The sequence below is a fragment of the Hypanus sabinus genome, unplaced genomic scaffold (genome assembly GCF_030144855.1).
Source record: "Hypanus sabinus isolate sHypSab1 unplaced genomic scaffold, sHypSab1.hap1 scaffold_1187, whole genome shotgun sequence".
In the NCBI taxonomy this organism is placed as follows: domain Eukaryota; kingdom Metazoa; phylum Chordata; class Chondrichthyes; order Myliobatiformes; family Dasyatidae; genus Hypanus; species Hypanus sabinus.
In genome coordinates, this window is record NW_026779248.1 from 73,801 (window position 1) to 78,948 (window position 5,148).

Sequence of the window (5,148 nt, forward strand, 5' to 3'; positions counted from 1 at the left end):
AGAGTATCAGGGAATTGATGGTCATTCCAGGTACCAGCACTCTACCCAGTCAGGAGATGATTTCTCTGTCCAACTTAGGGTGAACCTCACTGTAACCGTGTGATACCAGATCAAACCTTGGCAACTCAAGGAATCTCATCTGAAATGTTGTCCTAAACCCATTGATGGATTTTGTAAATTTTTTTACAGGTTAAAAATGAGAAGGAATTCATCTCCAGGAAGCTCAAAAACGACACGCCAGTTTTGTTGTCTCTGCCTAGATACTTAAGAAGTGGAGCAAGGGATCCAATTGTCCACCCTTCCTGCTCAGACTGTGGGGAGGAATTCACTCGGTGATTTTGACCAACTGGCACGCCCATCATTTTACACAGGAAAAAGGACATTCACCTGCCCAGACAGTGGGAATGGATTCACTCAGTCATCCAACCTACAGAGACACCAGCGAGTTCACACTGGGGAGAAGCCATTCACCTGCTCAGTCTGTGGGAAAGGATTCACTCTGTCATCCACCCTACTGGTACATCAGCGAGTTCACACTGGGGAGAAGCTGTTCACCTGCTCAGACTGTGGGAAAGGATTCACTCTGTCATCCACCCTACTGGTACATCAGTGAATTCACACTGGGGAGAAGCTGTTCACCTGCTCAGACTGTGGGAAAGGATTCACTCTGTCATCCACCCTACTGGTACATCAGCGAATTCACACTGGGGAGAAGCTGTTCACCTGCTCAGACTGTGGAAAGGGATTCACACTGTCATCCCGCCTACTGGTACATCAGCAAATTCACACTGGGGAGAAGCCGTTCACCTGCTCAGTCTGTGGGAAAGGATTCACTCTGTCATCCACCCTACAGAGACACCAGCGAGTTCACACTGAGGTGAAGCCATTCACCTGCTCAGTCTGTGGGAAAGGATTCACTGTGTCATCCATCCTACTGGTACATCAGCGAGTTCACACTGGGGAGAAGCTGTTCACCTGCTCAGTCTGTGGGAAGAGATTCACTGACTCTTCCACCCTACGGCGTCACCAGCGAGTTCACAGTGGGGAGATGCCGTTCACCTGCTCAGTGTGTGGGAAAGGATTCACTGACTCTTCCACCCTGCAGAGACACCAGCGACTTCACACTGGGGAGAAGCCGTTCACCTGCTTATTCTGTCGGAAGAGATTCACTCAGTCATCCACCCTACAGAGTCATCAGCGAGTTCACACTAGAGAGAGGCTCAGAATGTGGGAAAGGATTCACTCAGTCATCCCACCTCTTGGCACACCAGTCAGTTCACAGTAAGGAGAGGCCATTGTTATGAATCCTTTGGTTTTGTTTGCTGTAGACTGTCATTTTAAGAGAGAGAGAGAGAGAAATTAAGAAGGTGAATCAGTCTGACTTGCAGCTTGTTTACATTGCTCGCAGCTTGTTTAGTTTTAACTGAGGACACAGACACTCAGAGTCAGACAGAGACAAAGGAGGAAAAATGGAAGGATCAAAACCAGGGAACTAGTAGCCAAGGATCACTGTTTGGAACTTTCCTTCGCTCACAAGGGTGGGCTAATTATCGATTCACCGTACATCGAATGTGTGGTTGTCACCTCATTTGTTCCACAGGAGTGGATCTGATTTGGGATATCCTGTGGAGACGACTTATGTGTTAACCCTTGCCTGGCTGTGGTGTGGTCATTCATTTGATGATACCCCTTATGACAATTCACTTTAGGTGATAATTCGTATGTACATTTGTAAAGATGATGGATAAAATCTAGAGCGACTGTTCTCTCTTTTTACCACCATGGAACCTGTGGAATACAACATAATTGCCTTCTCTCAACATTTACCCTGGATTACAAAAATATCTCTCTCACATCACCTATTCTGTGAATGAATTGAACTTTAATACTTTAACATCTCTAGACTCCAAGCCTTGTTTCCCCTGAGCTCAGAAGTTTGGGAGTTATATTTACACACATACATACACATAACACTCACGAGGAAATCTGCAGATGCTGGAAATACAAACACAAAAAAAATGCTGATAGAACACAGCAGGCCAGGCAACATCTATAGGGAGAAGCACTGTCGACGTTGTGGGCCGAGACCCTTCGACAGTACTAACTGAAAGATAGTAAGAGATTTGAAAGTAATGGGGGGAGGGTGAAATGCAAATGATAGGAGAAGACCTGAGGGGGTGGGGGTGAAGCTGAGAGTCGGAAAGGTGATTGGCGAAAGTGATACAGAGCTGGTGAAGGGAAAGAATCATGGGACGGGAGGCCTTGGGAGAAAGAAAAGGGTGGGGGTGGAAGTACCAGAGGGAGGGGGAGAACAGGTAAACAACTAAATATGTCAGGGATGGGGTAAGAAGGGGAGGAGGGGCATTAACAGAAGTTAGAGAAGTCAGTGTTCATGCCATCATGTTGGAGGCTACTCGGCCGGTATATAAGGTGTTGTTCCTCCAACCTGAGTTTGGATTCATTTTGACAGTAGAGGAGGCCATGGATAGACATATCAGCATGGGAATGGGATTTGGAATTAAAATGTGTGGCCACTGGGAGTAGTCTTTTGCTGTTGGTTCATTTCTAAAGCATTATGGTTTGTAACAAAATGGGGCTGTGTCTGGGATATGACAAATTTAAGGATTGATTAATTATCAATTTCATTGGGGAAATCCCTTTTGATTTACTTGTGTGTGGAAAACCCGCAGCAATGGATGTTGATAGATATCTGGAAGTGTGAACCTCTCAGGCATTAGAGGACACCAGAAGGATTGAGTTGTTGAGTATTGCTAGAACGTTAATACTTGCTAAGGTGAAATTGACAATGAGGAGGGCACAGATGCAGAAGATAATAGCTGAGCATTATGTATCTGAGGATGTGTTTAAAGTGAAGGAGTTGGAGGTGTTTCCTGAAAGTAAACCTCGTGAGCTTGAGCTCCAGTAGAAGTTAGAAATATTAAAGATGGAGGCTCCAGAAAGGCAGAGGCAGTTTCAGGCTAAAGAGGCAGAAAAGCAGACAGAAAATTCTCTTACAAAGTGTAATTAAGGGGAAGGCTTAGCAAGCCTATTCTGCTTTGACAGTTGCTGAAGCAGCTTATTATTTACTTATTTATGCTGCCCCAATCATCGCCACTGGGCTATAAATGTGCAGGAGCTGTGTGTGGTTCAGTGTTTTGCTCAAGGACACACAAGCTGCCTCGGCTGAGGCTCGAACTCATGACCTTCAGATCGCTAGTTCAACACCTTAACCACATGGCCACGCATTATGACCACACATTATGACCTAGTGAAACAGGCTGTGCTCAAAGCTTACGGGTTGGTCCCAGAAGCAGACAGGCAAAAGTTTAGAAATTTGAAGAAATCTGTGAACCAGACATACGGAATTTGCTTATGAGAAATTTGTGTCTATTGACTACTGATGCACATCTGAACATGTAAATGATGATTTTAACAGCTTGAGAGAGTTGGTTTCAATTGAAGAATTCTGAAGGTGCGTCCCTGATGACATAAAGACGTATTTAGATGGAAATGATGCTGCCACTCGGCAGGAATCTGCTGGATTAGCAGATCAGTTTGCTTTAACTCATGAAATTATGTTTACGCTGAATAAGAGTTTCCAAAAGGCACTTGTCAAGTTGTGGGTAAACCTAATGAGCTCACCCCAGTGGCCTGAACCTGCATTCGGTGAACCCTTTTCCAAAGTTATAGTGGATTGTGTTGGCCCATTGCCAAAGACTAAAGCTGGCCATCAGTATCTGCTAACTATTAGGTGTACTACATCCAGATTCCCAGAGGCAATGCCTCTCAGAAATATTAAAGCTAAAACTGTGGTGAAGGCTCTTACCAAGATTTTCACTTTATTCGATTTGTCTAAAGAAATACAGTCTGATCAAGGATGTATTTGTATATCTGCATTATTCAAGCAGGTAGTTTATGAATTGGGAGCAAAACAGATTGCATCATTTGCATACCATCCGGAACCAGAAGGGGCTTTAGAAAGATTTCATTCTACCCTCAAAACAATGATTAAGACATTGTGTTGAAAATGGAAAAGACTGGGATGAAGGAACATATTTGCTTTCATCCACAGAAATAGAGTCAGTGCAGGAATCACTGGGCTTTGGTCCATTTGAGCTTGTATTTGGTTGCAGAGCGAGGTGCCCTTTGACCTTGTTAAAGGTACAGTGGATTGATGGGGATGTACATGTTAACTTGTTAGACTGTGTTTTGAAGTCCAAAAATAAACTACACCAAGCCTGTAGTCTAGCGAGACAAATCTTAAAGATTTCTCAAAACAAAATGTTGGTTTGATAACAGCGCTCGCGAAAGAAAATACCAGGTGGGGGATAAGGTGCTTGCCTTATGTTGACGAATCCACTCCAGGCGAAATTCAATAGACCGTATGAGATAGTCTCTCAAATTAATAATGTGAATTCTGTTATTAAAACACCCGACTGACGTAAACTAACACAGGTGGTGCACATAAATATGATAAAGCCTTTTTTGACAAGCAGGCACCATCTGTAAGTATTGTTGTCAAAACAAATGAATCTGGTAACCCTGAGAATGAAACAATAGACTCGTCTGAGACTTTTCACAAGCCAAACATGGTCCCAGTTAGGCTAATGAACTCGGTTGTTCTAGAAAACATTGATAACAAGTTGGCTCATCTGCAGCCAAAGCAACAACAACAGCTGAAGGAATTAATTCTGAAGTACAAAGATTTATTTCCCGATGTTCCCAAGCAAACCACGGGCGCAGTACATGATGTAGATGTTGGTCAAGCCAAACCGATTAAACAACACCCACTTCGCATGAACGTAGACAAGTGTAAATTGGCTGACCAGGGAATTGTGTATATGCTGGAGAATGGTATTATTAGGCCTTCAAAATGAGATTGGAGTCACTCTGCATTATTATGCCCAAACATGATGGTAGTGTTAGATTTTGCACTGATTGTAGAAAGGTAAATGCAGTAACAAAAACTGATGCCTATCCTATCCCTAGGGTGGATGATTGCATCGATAAGGTTGGAATGGCTAATATCTTACAAAGATTGATCTGTTGAAAGGGTAATTGGTGTGTTCCATTGACGGACAGAGGTAGAGACATTTCTGTGTTTGTGACAGCATCTGGGTTGTATGAATACAATGTTTTGCCTTTTGG